Source organism: Alosa alosa, chromosome 20, assembly GCF_017589495.1.
Source record: "Alosa alosa isolate M-15738 ecotype Scorff River chromosome 20, AALO_Geno_1.1, whole genome shotgun sequence".
NCBI lineage: Eukaryota > Metazoa > Chordata > Actinopteri > Clupeiformes > Clupeidae > Alosa > Alosa alosa.
In genome coordinates, this window is record NC_063208.1 from 17,799,651 (window position 1) to 17,817,210 (window position 17,560).

A 17,560-nucleotide genomic window follows, 5' to 3' on the forward strand; every position below is an offset into this window, starting at 1 on the left:
AAAAACGATGGTTCCATGCTATCCATGTGGGGTTACATGCCCACCAAGTTTCGTCTACCCCGGTCTTTCAGTGTCCCGGGAATCCTTGACGGAAATTTGGACATGCGAAAAAAAGTTATTATGCGCGGCGGTCATAATTACTGTATTTCTATTTGTAAATCAGCACTGTAAACCATTCAAACAGCTTTGAGAGATAGAGTAGAGAGTGTTTTGTGTGACTTTTGTGTCGTTTCTTTTGGGGATTTCACCAATGTTTCAGTTGGCAAGCTGCCATTCATGACCTTTAGCATTTAAAATATGGATATTAATTGCCACCGAATTCAGAAACAAGACTGTTCTTTAGAAAAAAAAGAAAAAGAAAGAAAGAAAAATGCTTCTTCTGCTGGCTTGCTGAAATTACTGGAGAGTCGAGCTACGTGCCGCACACACAGGCTCTGGAGATTACAGTGAACGAAGCTACGGTAGGTTTTTAAGGAAAGGTCAGATCACACGCACACACACGCACACACACACATATACATAAGAGATGGGGGATATGTGAACACACTCATTTGACAAACATGCTGCCTTGTCCATGATCCTCAAAAGCAGCTGAAGGGGGGAGGACATATTGTATCTGCAGACCCACCCACCTCTTCTCTTACACACACCACATGCATACTTATCTCTCTCTCTCTCTCTCACACACACACACACACACACACCACACACACACACACACACACAAGACATCAGCATTATCATAATCATTTTACTCATAATCATCTGTCTTGTGTCATTGCTCAGGCTGGAAATGGATGGTGTCTGTGTGTGTGTGTGTGTGTGTCCATGCAAGTGTGTGAATGGTGAATTTGAGAGACGTGCAGAAGCGACAGCACTTTTCACACCCCGGCACACAAATATTAAAGAGGCCTTTCCATGAGCCAGCCAAGCATGCTATTGATGGGGACGTCAATAACACAAAGGTCAGTAATTAGAACTGTTTGGAAAGGCTTATTTGTTATTAGTTGTCCATTTGGAAGTCATAACAGTAATATGGATCTATGGGGTGTCCATGGCAGCTCAATCTCCAGAACCCTCTGCCCCCTGCCAGGAGGTAGATTGTGGATGAAATGACATCATTTAAATGCATGATTGAGCCTTGGTGTAGGCTGACACACAATACACACACCGCATACAATGTGGTGGGGCTCTCGCCATTGTGGTGGTATGCACGTGCACACCCACACACACACACAAATGCACACACACACACACACATACACACAAATTCCACTCAAAAGCAATCATATATAGGGTGGGTCACTCAGTATTGCCGTATTTTGCACACACACACACACACACACACACACAAATTCCACTCCAAAGCAATCAAACAGACAAAAGCCTGTGTGTGTGTGTGTGTGCGTCCTAGACAGCAACATTGACGGCCGAGAAACTGGAGACTGTGCTAACAGTGGCTAATGTAGTCGTGCGGTGGCGGATCACTTTCTCGCGCCGTAATTCTGCACTTATCTCCTCAGCCAGATGAAGTCAGAGGGCTTTCTAAACCTTTCAATTAAGAGAGAGAGAGAGAGAGAGATTAGAGTGATAGATATGCTGGGTATTGGGTCAGCTGACCTGGCTCAGTGGAACACAGCAATAAGCGAGTGTTGTAAGGTTCTGTAAGCTGTGAAGGTTGTGAAATAAAATAGTGATTCGTTTGCACATGAGTGACTTGCTTCAAAGCACTGTGACAGGAGGGTCACACTTCACCTCTCTCTCTCCTTCACTTTTTTGTCTCTGAGTTCTCTCTCTCTCTCTCTCTCTCTCTCTGAGAGGATCGGAGAGTGTCCGGGTGAGCAGAGGTTGTGAACATCCATCGATCTTAGCACTTCACCTGCCACCTGCTGTTACATCACAGACAATGTCAAATACACACCCATGCTCCCCTCACCTCACACACACACACACACATAGGTATAAACACAGTCCTAAAGCACACACACACACACACACACACAGACAAAACATCAGCTCACTCAAACACACTCACACAAACCCTACACACATTGAAAAAAAATGCATGCCCTTGCCGCGCAAGTACTGTATGCAAACAAACAGAACACACAAAAACACACATATCCACATCTACCGGCTGCACTCTATACACAGTCACTAACCAGAATGAAAACACATCTACCTACACGCTCAAATGGATATGTGTATGTGCATATACACACACACAAATGCACATACACACACACACACACTCACACACATACACAGTGTCTAGACTTAATTTGTGGTGGGTTGCTGCATGCTGTGCCAGAAGATCAAGGGATTCAGCAGCCTCTTTGAGCCCCCCCCTACACACGCACCCAATGGCATCACCGAGGCTTCAGACCGAGAATAGGCAACATTGCATTTGCATAACGGCACAATGCCACACGACGCACGACGCTGCCTCAAGACATTCTTACACCACAGTACAAAGTCACGGAGGGAACCTGGGAAGAGCAGCACATTGACTATGAGAGTTGGCTACAATGACAATACTGGAGGCATTGTTGCAGTTAGGATTGCAGACGAAGTGGCAGACTGTCCACTGTACACGTATAGCCAAGCAGTGAGAACAGCATTACGCCTCATGCCACAGGGCTGAGATCAGTTTGTAAAGTGGTCGGAGCAACAGGTTAAAGAGAATGCTGATCCTGTTACAGCTGGACAATTCAACATTTTTCATGCTGTATACCCATTATTATGTGATCTTCCATAAGGAGAAAATGTCTGGAGCGCTAACCGCTACCCTGAAGCATATTACCTAATGGTGCTCTAAAGGTGGTCGTTTTAATGTGAAACTGTCTCTGAGATTGTTTATTATTAGATTATTTTTTCTCCCTGTAAAAATCATCTATGCTCTTCCACGAGTGCCGACCCAGGGCCCAGGTCTGTATACAGTACACTGCTGTGGGGTAGTTAGGCTCGGTTCTCCTGGTGATTAAAAACACTATATATCCCCTGTGTTAAGCAGGTTTCTTGGTGTGTTATGCCCCCAACATTGTCTCCAAGGCAGCGCTGCCTGGAAGGCGCTATGGTTAGGCATGGGTTAAGGTTAGGGTTAGGGATAGGGTAAGGTTTAGGATAAGGTGCCTTTAAGTCGACGGTGGCAGCGCTGCCTGGAAGACAACATTGGGGGCATAAAACACCATCGAGCGTTTAGCAGGAGCCTAATGTTACCGTCATGGAGAATTAGTCCAAGGGCTGTAAGCAGGCCTAACACTGCTGCTTGCTCATTGATATGGATGTTAAACTCCACTGTCAGTGTGTCCTCTGTTCTCTCTCTCTCTTACTCTCTTTCTTACCTCTCCTCCCTATCCTCCCCTCCCTTCCTTCTCCATCCCTTCTTCCTCGTGGTCCTCCACAGTGGGACGTCCCCACATGCGGAGCCAAGTGAGAGGCCGAGGATATTAATGAGCACTAATGAGCCCCGCGGAAGATTCCAGACAGATCAGCAGGACGCTAAACTCCCCGCCTCTCAGGGGACTCTGTTCACACCCCTCGTTTTGCCCCTTTCTCTTTCTCTCTCTTTTTTACCCTCCATGTCTTTCTCTCCTATCTGTCTCTTTTACTCTCTCTCTCTTCCTTAGTTTTTCACAGAATCTCAATTTCCCCTTTCATTTCAATGTCAAAATTGTCTCTCTTTCTTTGAACTTTGAACACAAATCCTCTCAGTTTCTCACCTTCTCTTTCCTTGGTTCTGCATCCTTCTGGCTTTCCCCTCCCTCTCTCTCTTTCTCTCTCTCTTTCTCTCTCTCTCTCTCTCTCTCTCATGAAACCTGTCTGGTTGCGCCACTTACACCTACTAATGCTCACTCCCCTGCGCCACATGACAGGGCCCCCCTTTCCCATGCTGCTAGGCAACCAGGATTAGCGCGACACCTCCGGAGGGGCAAGTGCCTGGGAGAGTGTGTCAGCAGTTTGCCCTCCCCTCCACCACCCACCACCAGTCTGCGCTCTCCCACCATCCTGCCTGCTGCTTTCGCATGGGTGGAGCGATTTGATGTGGTGAGGAAACGTACACAAAATATTTGTGAGGTACAAAAGAGAGAGGGACATAAAGACGTAGGATGGAGGAGGAGAAGACTGAAAGAGTGAGGCGAAGTGTGAGATGAAGAAGGTGAGAATAGCGAAAGGAAAAAGAGGAGGATGGGAGGACAGATGAATGAGGTTAGAAGAACTAAAAGAAGGGAACAGACAACATCTCCAAAAAGAGGAAGAAAAAAAATGTGAGAATAAACCAAGTGTGGAAAGGTTGATGAAGAGATGAAGTGAGACAGATGTGGTGGTCAGTCAGCCTTGCGTTGGAGCGGTCATCCCTCCCCCTACTGCCGCTGTGGCCCTCATTGCTCAGCAAACACGGTGTGTTTTGTGAGTCACTTCACAGGTATTTCTGTTCCGTCTTACCTGCGTCAGGCTCCCCAGGAGCAGCCAGAGATAAAGGGGAGGAGAAACATGGTGACATGTCATCAGAGGTCCTAATGACCCCTGGGTCTCAGAACACTGACATGACATATGAGGTCAGTCATGCCAATCATCACTCTCCAATCACCACTCTCTCTTTCTCTCTGTATCATTTCTCTATCTATGCCCATTTCTTTTCTTCACCTCTATTTTTTTCTTCACCTCTACGTCATCTCTCTCCTTCCCTCTGTCTCCGTTTCTGCCAGCTCTGTTCTGTTCTTCTATCCTATGTTATTTGGGATGTGTTATGTTATGGGCATTAAACCTGAAAGCCCAACTTTTTTCCTTAGTTAAATCATGCTGAAACCAATGCCTTTATAGATGCTAAAACAAGGTGCCCTGCAGCATGCTCAAATGCAGTGCTAACGTCTTTGCTCCTGACATCAGAGATCCCTCTGCAGAGTATAATATTCTGTCTTGCATGGGTTAACTGTCAGAGTCCATACAGTTTTGACATTTTTCAGCAGATCCAGTCCCCCACTGTCTGGATGTTACGGATGACATTCTGTACCAGGTCATCTGCATCAAGCAGGATTCTTTCATCTTAGACTGAGGCCAGGGGCTATGTGATGCTAGAGCTACACTGCTCATTACTGAAAATGTTTAATAGTATCACATCTCCTTGGAATTGAAAGGTTCTATCTGATTAGTTTTCAGATACTGAGCTTCAACATTTTTTGCATTCCGAATAACAAAATGGATGTAACAAATCTTTTAGATATAAAGTCCAAAAATGCATAAAACTAAAAAAAAAAAAAACAGCTGACACAATGTTCAGATAGAACCTTATAATCCCAGGGGGAATTGTGTCTCACAGCTCCATCTCTCTCTACTTTTCTGTGGGAACTGTCTAACATGGTGGCAGATGTTCACAGTGTATTCTCCCTAATAATATTATCTTAATTCATTTATGCAATACTTCAGAAATATATGCATTAATCATTCATTGAACGGTGATAAAATAACCTAAAAATACTTTATTTTCTGCCTAGCTAGACAGAGTTCTGTTACATGACTACTAGAGGGGAAATCTGAAGAAAGTACCAACTTTTGAATTTCACAGCAGTTTGACTGGAGCAGCATGGCTGAACTGAGACATACTTTAATGAATGAGCAGTCATTGCTTCTTCTTCCTCCACACATTTCTCTCTCTCTCTCCCTCTCTCTCTCTCTCTCTCTTGTTATCATCCCTCCTTCCCTCTCTCTTTCCCCCTCGGTTCAGAGGTCAGTGCCCCCTCTGCACTGTGTGGACCTGCTCATTTGTCACCACCTGCCTGGCTGCTGCTCCTGCTGCTGCTGGCTGTTGGCTCACCTGTCGGTACCCCACTATGTGTGTGTGTGTGTGTGTGTGTGTGTGTGTGTGTGTGTGGTAACAGACTCCACAGACCCCTCATTCCAATGTATTACTCAGGAAAAAAACAAGAATCTGTTGCTGCATAGACCTCTGTGGAAAATCAGTTATAAGTAGCAATTTTAGGAACGTTTTCTTAGATAGATAGATAGGTAGATACTTTATTGATCGAGATTGAGGGGAAATTCAATATGTTAATAAAAGAGACATTTCACAAAGTTGCCATTTATATATGAAGTTGCAATACACAGCTTTTTTTCCTATTCTTCATGGAGCCTAAAACACCATCACAGCAGCATGTAAACTGGGACTTCATCTTCAGATGAAGTTATACACTGCCAAAGCATCACTGCAGCTGGCAACACATCGCTGCAGAGGGAAATTGGATTGTGTTGTACCATGAGGCTTTTACATGCATACACACACACGCACACACACGCACACACACACACACACACACACACACACACACATACTCACACACACTGTCTTGTTTGCGGTCCCTCTACAAAAGACCTGCAGGGGGCACTTGTGGTTCGAGCTTCACTGGGCTAAGTCTTTTTTTTTCACAGCAAGAGATGCCAAGAACACAAAAGTATAAAAGAAGAATCTACATCTGTTGATCTTATTTTAGAAAATACCAGCCTCCGGCATGACAGAGAGAAAGGCTATTTCTGCCTGGGATAAAAATCTTGTCTGTCTTTTCCAGTATAGCGGAGTACTTCCAAAATGGTTCTGAAAACATTTATTTTATTTTATCTAGGTATTTTTTGGGTCTATCAATTAACAAACTGGTTGTCTCTCCTGCTTCTTTTTTACTTCCTCAGCCACAGAGCATTATATGGTCCTTAGTCTATTCAATAACACACACACACACACACACACACACACACAGGGGGGGCTGCATGGGCAGTTTAGGACGATTCTAAGGGCCCAGCACTGACAGGGCAGCACTCTAAGGGCCCCCCCCCCCCCCCACAGGGCCCACAGTCACATCAATAAAACATTAAAACACTATAACTGGAAATGACCCATGAGTCCTGGTGCACAGTTGGGGTTCTGGCCACTATGGTATTAAGATGTCTAAGATGTCTAAGATGTCATACACACGGAGTGATGCACAACAAACGAGTGTAACTACTCACTCCCTCTGTATCACTCTCAAACAGAGAAGAGAGGGAACGGCCCGGGGGAGCTGGAGCAAGTGGCAGCACCGTATCACATTAGGGTCTCTGGCCCATGGGGACCACCGTATCACATTAGGGTCTCTGACTCATGGGGACCACCGTATCACATTAGGGTCTCTGGCCCATGGGGACCACCTTATCACATTAGGGTCTTGGGTCTCAGTGTCCATGGGGACCAACGTATTTTATTAGGGTCTTAGTGCCCATGGTGACCCAGGATCCATTCCGTCATTTCCCAGTCCCACCCCATCTCTCTCTCTCTCTCCCTCACTTCCCATCTCTCTCCACTGCCCTATCGACATACTGTACAGGCAAAAGCCCCTAAAAATATACTTTAAAAAAGACGAAGGAAGTCAGTAAAAGAGAGAGAGAGAGAGGGGAGTGTAGCAAGAGTGAGGGAGACAGAATCAAATGTAAAGAGAGGGGGAACATGGTGAGGGTGCCAGATTGGACAAGTCTGCTGACTCACTCAACTCAACCCAGAGAGAGAGAGAGAGAGAGCAGAGGAGGGGGAGAGAAGAGGGGAGAGAGGAGCTTGTTGCTGACCATGGGAGTGGGTGGGGAAGGGGAGGGGAGGTGGAGAGTTAGAAATGAGTCCATAGATCGATAGCTCTCTTCATCACCAAAGGAGGCGCGACAGTTTGTGTGTATGCGTGTGTGTATGCGTGTGTGTGTGTGTGGTGTGTGGAGGGGGAGTAGGTTGACATCCTATGCTTGACACCTGCAAAGGGTAACGGACAGAGGAGCACACGTGGCACAGCATCCCCCATCAAATGCCCCTGACAATAGCGCAAGAAGCACCAGTAAAGCTGCCAAAGAGGAGTGCCAAAGAACACACGATTCCCCTGAGAGATCAAACTTTCCCCCTCAACCTTGAGGGGTGAGTTTGACATTGCTGATAAAAGACAAAATGTCTAGAGGCCTATGACAGATTCCTTCAAAAAACAGTGAGCTTGGTTAAATGTGACTGAACTAAGGAATAGAGATGGTGAGTATCTATAGTATAAAGACCACCTGCTGCTGTTGCTTGAAACCTTTTTGAAGAAGGAAATGTTTTATCTGATCAAACATTTTCATCATTTGAGACATGATCATCAGTCTTTGGCTATTTATTCAAATTATAAACTGGGAGAAAATATGAACAAAAAGAAAAATACTGCATATCCTCCAATAAGCATATGAGTTTGATTATGTAGGTGCATTTAAAATATTCAACCAGTGCTACATGTTTGTTGTCCACTCTCTCTTTCTTGCCCTCTCCACAGACACACACAAACATTCAGTCACACTCTGATCTTTGATAATTTATGTATCCTGTCCAACATAGTTAGATATTATGAGGTATTTAAAATGCACATCTAAATAATTTAGAGAAATAACTGAAATGTTTTATGTATTATTAATAAAAAAGAACCCCTTTTTTTAGCAGTTTCCTCAGATTCTTGCATATATCGCTGCATATTTTATGGCTTTTGCAAAAGAGCAATGGGGGACATTCAAGAAAAAAAAATTGGGTTATTGATATGTAAATCACAATCTCTCATTTTACATACAGGGCATCTATCCATCAACATTGACATTAGCCTCTCCGAGGATACTGTAGGATACGGCTACTGTTCTATTGACCTGTCCCATTCACTTCAGACTGCTTTACCATGACCAAAGTCTTTTCCAGGTGCTTAATATCTTTATTAGTTTATCTAATTATTCCGCAGTAATTCATGCCTGGGTTGTGGGCACGTCCAGGGCAGAGCAATTTAATCATCGTCATTAACGGCGGGGCAAGCCTGCATTCACCTCACCTTATTTTTTTTTTTTGAGCAGGTGGGGAGTGGGGGCGGGTCTACAAGTCAATCAAGACTTCATTAGCTTGTGGTCCTTGCCCCAAAGTCATTAACCCCTACATGATTACAGACAGCCAGCAGCGGTCCTTGGCCCGGTTTGACATAAATATTTGCATAGCCCGTGCATGCTGGTCTTTGCTGCTGCTCCTTTTAACACGGGTTGTCCTGAATTATGAATAACATGCTCAAGGCCCAACCACTGGGGCAGTTCAACTCTCGTAATGATGAAGACCTAACAGGCCTGCTTTTAACATTCAGTGATTCTATGCTAGTCTAATTATTAATGACTGTGGCATTTGCAAACTAAAATTACCATTATGCTGTTTTAAATATGTATGTTTTCAATACGACAAAACTGAATCTTATATTGGAATTCTGTGAGCAAGCAGATAGTTGTAAATTATGCACAGAAATGTGAAAACCCTTCATCTCAACAAAATCATGTTTTTTTTTTTTTTTTAATTCAGACTGCCAAAAGACATAATGTAGCTAGCTGATCTCATTTCATCTCGACTCAAAAAGGGACGTGTTTGAAGTCATTTGCATGGATCAAGATGTTGCGAATGCATTGGTTACGATATTCTGTGAGCTTGCACGGATCGCAGGCTCACAAAAGCCCCTCGCCTTCTAATCTGCAATGTCTTCTGCACACGGGGCCTTATAACATTGAATATTCAATCAACGGGGAAAAAGGAAGTGTAAAAACAAAGAAGAGAGAGACAAAAAAAGCCATGTCATTATCGAAATGAATCAAGGTATGGCTTTCAGACTCTTCATCCCACTTAGCAAATTATTGTAACCTGCCTGCCAAAGAGAATGACTGTGACTGACATCAGTGTTTCTGAGGTAGTGTACGCTACAGAAAGACACACTCTCCTCACCTGCAGGAAGTGTAGTCTAGGATATATAGCCAAGCACGGCAAGGGGAAAAAGACTGTTTGGGTTTGGGTGTCCCGGTTTTCTGTTGCCAGTTGAATGGACAGAAGCACACTGATCCCGGCCTTGAGGCCTCGGTAGTGGAACCGCATCAGCTCTCTCTGTGATGGTAGCATTGGCAACCACAGACATCTCTGGTTTTCTGGATGGAGTTTCAGATTCTACAGCGTTTTCAAAGACCTTCTCAGATGAGACAGAGAACACCTGTTTCTCAGCTTAGTACTGACCATTTTGTCCACTGAAGTTCTTCAAACTCTATTCAAGGCTTCAAAGGCTATTTCATTAGTGATTTAAAAAAAAAAACCTAGACAATCCCATGCGAAGCAAACAACCAGAAAACGCAAGACCAAACTTGAGCTTTGATGATTTCATTCAATTCATGACATCACACACTCTCTCTTACACACACACACACACAGAGACAGGCAGCAGACAGAGAGAGAGCATGAAGATGCCTTGCAAAAACAATCACTGAAGAAAGCTTAGATTGGCCACTTGAATGACCAATTTTCGTAAAGATTATCATCATCTCTACAAAAACACAATTCTGGCAACAATCCCAATCTGTCACTAATGAGGAGAGGGGCATATAGAGGAAGACAATATAGAAACAGAGCCCCTGAAAATCCCCTGTCATCCAAAGATCTATCAGTCAAACTAAGATGTTAATGAAACAGTCTTACCTGGGGGTATTCAACTCCAGTAAAATCCAGAACATTTACAATGTCACATTTTAAGGCTATGTCGTCTGTGACAGCTGTCATACACTTCATAGACAAGGACTGAAATCCCTGTCAAACTGCATATAAAAACAACTGTAACTCTGAGCAAAGCAATCCATGACCGTGACAACCACTGCTACACAGTGAAAATATACAAATTATGGATCAGGTGTCTAAGTACTTGATACATGTGTAGTCTTATACTGCACATAATGAGGAGCTGTTTCCTTGGTGTGTTAAAAATAGATCTGATTGAACAAGCTGGAGGTCTTTTGGCCAGACACCAGTCTGTAAGGTGCCTGCTAAATCTTTCACAAAAGCCATGGCTCAAAAGAAAAGTAATTAATATTCATAGAGTTACACCCCCACATCTAGTAGCCTTTGATCGCATGTGTTCATTTCTCTCTCGTGTGCTCTCCAGCCATAAGAAGACGGATATTGACTTTATTCTGTTCAAAGATCGTTTGTTTTCCCCAAATCTGCAAAATGACCCCAGGTGGGGTTATTTAAGGTAGTGTCACACACGTCTGCACTGCTGAAGTTGCCACAGGTTAAACAGGAGCGTGCTCCGTATTCCATTTGTATTTCTCACTTTTTAGCATTTTGGTGTGTGTGTGATAGTGTGCGTGTGTGTGTGTGTGAGAGAGAGGGAGAGATAGAGAAAGAGAGAATAATGAACGGAATGCCTAATCAGATACATCAATCATCAAACATGCATTAGAGAACCTGATTTGAACAGCACTACAGATAAGGATTACCCGTCTCACTTGAATTAAAGATTAACTCTTAAAATGTTAAACCCCACCTCACCTCCCAAAACCGTTTCATTTCCAACAGCATGAAAATGTGAAAGCATTTTTCCCCCACACCCATCAAAACCAATCATCATCATACTTCATCAATTGCTATCTGGTACTAATAGAATATCAGTTATAGCACTAATACATTTGCTCATGAATTGCATGACAATCCTTAATTTATTCTACATTATTCATTCATTTATTTGCCATAAATCATTATTAATGAGTAGTAAAATTACTGGCTAATGCATCATAATTGCATCACAGTAGATGCTAATTTGACAATGTTAATGTTGCTGACATTTTACAACTTGGCTAAGAACTGGGCTAGAAAACTGAGACTTTAGTATAGTAATTACTGCACAACACCTCAATGAAGCCTTCATGACAATTACCCATAGAATACATACACACTCATAATGGATGATTTCAGCTGGTTTCAGTTGACGTTGTTATAGCTGACGTCACATACATCAGCTGTGTCTGTCAACTTTAATGTTAATTTGATGTAACTGTTGTGTTGTATGTATATTGTTGTAAATGTATACTGACATACATTGTTATTGACATAAGGTAACAGTATGATGCCATCTTGGTTGAAATGGCATGGGGGCATGTGTTTTGTGTTGTGATGTGCTCTAGGATTGCCGCATCAGCAAAATTCTGCCACTGAATATCACCAAAACAAACATGTTCTAAAGGCAGCTACTCTACTGTACATATCAGTCATAACGCCCTGCTGTACCATTAAAGTATTTTAGTACTGGTAGGAGTACTAACTTTAGTACTAATTTAACAAGAGGCACACCCATGAAACACCCTGTGAATGATTACAAATGGCCTACAGAGAATCAGTTTTTAACACATCAAAAAGGCGTTATGACAACATGGCACAGAATGTCAAATGAGGAAGGCCGGTGTCTCATCAAACTGAAGACTGAAGAGGCTTTGCTATGAGATTGATCTTTACATGTGGAATGCTAACTAATCCAGTACTCAGGTCCGGCTTGTTATTGGACACCATTTGATATTCACATAAACATACAATTTATTTGGATCCATCCAACCATAATACCAATGAAATCATCAAAAACATCTATAGACATATGGCCTTACTCTCACAAGTTCTAAGGACAGATTATTCCCACTGATATAAGAGGGTCGTGCCAACACTATCAGCAATTGTCATGGCAATGTTTGATGTTATGATAGCTTCCTCACATTGTAATACATAATGACAATTACCCATTATGATGATACCACTGTGTTCTGACCTAGCACATTAGCAATCGTGGCAACTAATTGAAGGATATACAGTAGCATCTGGTATGTAGTATTAGCTATCATGATGACTAATGGAAGGATATAGCATCTGGTAAGTAGCATTAGCTATCATGATGATTAATGATTACCAAATGGCATCTGCAATAACACTTGCATGACACAATTATAGAAATGTAATGAGAGAGGGTTGAAGAAGATGTTACCAAAAGCTCTTGTAGGAGTAAACTATGTAATGTCTAATACTTTATACGGTATCTGATAACTTAGACATTTGAATGATGTATTCACTCTCTGCATTAGGCTAGCTACTTACTATTAGGATCAACTAACCAGACAGAAGTAATAGTTCCATATGTAGTAGGCCTACATGTCTTCAACCAATGCCCTTCTCAAAGATTTTGAGAGAGGACAATAAAACCCAACATAGGCTACCTTGAGTTAAAATGGCCATTGACCTTCATCAAGCCGCACACCAGGGAATCTTCTTTTTTCTTGCAGTTTTTTTTTAACAAATTGAAGCTGGGTCAAATATTTCAAACTAGAAACTTAAATATTAAATCCATAAATCTTAGCCATAAATTTTCCACATCTTCAAGTGTTTCACCATATTTATTATGACCGCCGCTAGCAAAGCTAGCGAAGCGGTGATATAATGATTGTCAAAGTTTTTTTTTTGTTTCCCTGTCATCTCCTTCCTGAATTTTTGGTCAACGATACCCGGGACACCGAAACACCGGTGCACATGAAATTTGGTGGGTATGTAGCCCCACTAGACTTTTACGGAAAACATTTGTTTCGTCCACTCCCCCCCCCCTGGACCGTGGCACTGAGGATGAAGAATCTTTTATGGTATGTTGGTCTCAAGGGCCCACATCAACCTGGCTGGCCCATAATCACTCATTTGTGATTTGCACCCCTCCCCGGTAAAAAATGAAAATGCAATATTATTCTGCTTTAATCGCCCCTATCTTCAGTTAAGATGTTCAGAACTGCACCAAATTGTATGTGTATGATTGACCTGGCATTCTCTGGAGGTATGCCAAGTTTCGTAGAATTTCATCCATGGGGGGGTCTAAAAAAAATTAGGTTATGTGTACATTTAGTGACTGTACACTCATTGGCCTGTAGGTGGCGGTGCACACATACACACATGCCCACACACACAGGCACGCACATACTATCGGTATTAGAACGGCCGATACATAATTACAAATTCAGTAGGATTAAAAGAAAGCCAAAAATATTCATCATCATCATCATCATCATCATGGCTGCATTTCCAGTATTGGCGATAAGTAGTTGTTTGTCCACTAGATGGCGCATCGTTACAGTGAGACGTAATTTTGTTGGAAGTTAATAGTGGGTTGGAAAAACAATGGACGCTTCCTACAAGGACTGTAGTTTACCGCAGAGAACGTCTAATAAGGATAGGACGATGTTCACATGAAATGTAATTCCCATTTCTTCTTGAAGCCGAAATAAATCTGAGGATGTTTACCGGACATGCTTGGTTTTTACTGCAGGTACGTTAATCTTATAATATCAATAAGGACCTAGGTACAATAATGTTACCGTTAGCGTTGGTTGAGTGATGGAGGCCAATTTGATTGATTGCATTTGTAGAAAACTATAAATGCGGTTATACCAAGCAAATTGATAGCAGCACTGTAATTGTATCTTTCGACTGTCATTTGTTGCACGTGCTACAAAAATCATTCTGTGCAATGGAAGATTTACCAACGTTACACCGGTCTGATACAGTTTTGCCTATACATGCGTGAGACTGAGACGCCTGTTTATTTGTTTTAAGTGCGTGCAGGGTGTGAGAGGGGAATCGATGTGCTTTGATTCCAGCTTGGTAGTTGTAGTCTGTGAAATTAAAAAGCACGTGTGTGTGAAGTATCCAAACAATGACACCTTCATTTCATGGCTGCTTTAGCAACACACCTTAAGCTACTGTGTAGTGGGTCCCATTTAGAAGTGGCTACTTCATTCGCGCTTTCCTTGACTCATGGAGCTGCGTGAATTTTATTACAACTTTTCGCCACGATATGGCAGTTTAAGTCCGCTTGATACTGTAAGGCGTAAGCCATTGGTTTCCAAAGGAGATTTTATTTGTGTCGCCCAGGGATGGATTACTGCATGGGCCTACCGGGCCCAGGCCCAGGGGCCCAAGTGGTCAGAGGACCCTGAAGCCTAATCATTGGAATTATTGCCTCCATATCAACAAATCAGGATGTAGGCTATGAATCTGATTGAATTTAGTATTGGCTATCCCCAAAATGCACCAGAATACAGGAAATCACATCAAACAAATTAAACATTTTCTGGGGGAGGACCCCCGAACCCCCCCTCCCACATATACGACAATAAGTGGGGGGCCCTTAATACATCTGGGCCCAGGGGCCCGAAAGTTCATAATCCGCTCATGGTGTCGCCAGCATAGCCTATTGACAATTTTGTAACCTTATAAGTCTACCTGTAGCTTAGGGAAGCTAACAGCTTTCTATTAGGATCTAGTTTGTTAGTTACAGTTTTGTCATAACTCCCTGATGCATTTTTGCATTTAGAATAGCCAGAGCGTGGATATCTCAATCGGAAAATTAAACAATATTGGGTGCCTATGGACTAGGTTGGGTGAACCCAGCCTGATCTGCCCGCTATTTATTTTTTGATTTCTTAAAAGATTGAGCTGGTGAAAGCCAGACTAGCCATGGACCTCAGTTACACAATGCAAGGGAACACGAATCAGCCTATTTGCACGAACAATAACGGACAACAGCTCTTCAACTTTGGCCCGTTAAAATGTGTATGAACAGTCTAGCGACGCATTTCATCAAGGCCCATTTGGACATGTCAGTTATTTGCACCACTGGTTAGATGTAAAACAGCATTTCGTTTCAGACTACTGTTACTTAATTTGTGCATTAACAATAACGTTTCAGATCACTGTTACTTAATTTGTGCATTGACAATAAAGTATCACATGAACTAAAGATGACTAAAATCTTATGTAGAAGAAGAAACATTCACAAAAAATCCATCCATACAAAAATGACCTTTGTTTTTGATAGCTGTTGAAAACGGCATGGAACTGACAGAGATGTTTTTGTTTATTAATAAACAAATAAATAAATAAATAAATAGAATATGACATTATGCTGATACCTTTTGCTTTTCCCAAATACAATGTAGCCTACAGGTGTAAGTGACCTTTCATCAATCCAGTTGCAATGGATGAACTGTGATGAACTGCCCTACTTGTGACTGTTTAGAGATTTTAAAGGTTTTATAACAATGCTACATCTTCTTTGGCTATTCTACAATCTATTCACCTTTTCAGCACCAGTAGGCTACTTTCTGTGCAGCCGCACACACACACTCAGGAATGCCAAACAAGCATACACAAAAGTTTCAAGAGTGGGGGATGGAGTTAAAGATGGAGACAAATTGAAGTGTGATTTATTTTCGCGGAACGGATGTACAGGACTGAGCGGCGGTCATACTTTGTACCGCTGTGTGGTACATCTAGTTATGGCTGTTTTTCAAAATGAAGGGGAAGAATTGTAATGTAAGTTTCAAGTTAGACTTTAAAAGAGGCTTGTTCGATTTGGTCTCCCTAACACAAGCTTTCCTGTACACCCTGCACACTCCAGCCGAGCTGAGAGGGAAATTGTTGAGGGGGTCGCCAGAGGTAGATCCATTGTTCTGCTTCGCAGTCATGGTGCTGGAAGTGCTCACTATAAGACCGAAGGTAAATGAGGGCTTTTTCTAGCCCCAGACCCCGGGAAAGAAATGGTATTTCTTTCCATTCAAAGACTTTAGCGTGATTGATTAAGCTTGCCAAGTGCAACAGAACAAATGAAACAGACCCACAAAAAAGTAAGCTTTGCTACACTGGCTCGACAAATGGGCTCACTCATGTGCTTCAATTGTAAAAAAAAACAAAACAAGAACTTGTAATCTTAACCCTATTTTGTTCTTAGGGTGTAGCCACTCATCTCTTTAACATAAGGTTGGACATTTAATGGCAAAGCCAGTGACTTTTTCACCACCATAGAGAAATACTATAGACTACACACATTTTCCTCTTGCTGACATTCCCACTGGGTGTTAAAATAGGAACATAAACAAAATATCCACAGACTACAGGAATTTCTTGTTGTACGTGTTCTCTGTAATATCTTATGGTTGTAATGTCTTGGGTTGCCTAGAAAGTGCATGTACTGTAAGTGTCCAAAAGTCTACCATTCATTTCTTCAATGGCTCTAGGAACTGTTCTAACAGATATGTAGTAGTAGAAAGTCCTGGGGACTTGATGGTGTGGGGAGGTGATAGTCACAACTAAAAACCGCTATAAAACCAGCCACCAAAGTAGACAATAAATTATAGTGATAAAGAAACTCAAAGAGGCTTCATCCACAGACTGGAGACTTTAAGCACTCTTTTAAAGGGGACAAGCCAAACTATTTGTGATGTTAGCAGCAATGGTGAGACCCCAGATTTTGCCGGTGTTGAAGAATCCTGAGCTTCCTATTCTTTTCTTTCTACTGCTTACTTCCTCCTCACAGTTACCAGGCCTGCATCTTGTGAAACCTCATCAGAGTTTTGAGAGCAGGTAGGCAGGCAGGCAGGCAGGCACCCTGGTGTCCCAAACAGGCACCGCAGACAGGGTGCGAGACAGCTCTTCGCTCATATACACACACACATAAACACACACACACACACAGCTGTTTAGCATGCATCTACCACACAAAGGCGCCCCGGCATCAAAGAGATTATTCTTGGCGCTCCAACAAGCGCGGCTTCCGGAGGGGGAGACACGGGAACTACGCACCTGCAGTCAGGTGCACCCGTGGGCTCAAAGGAGGCTTTCAAACACACACTCTCTCACACACACACACATTTCTTCCTCCCCCTTCCTCTTCCTCTC

General features: G+C 42.7%; 1 protein-coding gene across 1 annotated transcript in view; it reads right to left on the bottom strand.

The window, feature by feature from the left end:
• kcnk9 (potassium channel, subfamily K, member 9) overlaps positions 1-17,560 on the bottom strand; it is a 51,437-nt gene that overhangs the window by 25,786 nt on the left and 8,091 nt on the right. The window lies entirely within an intron of this gene.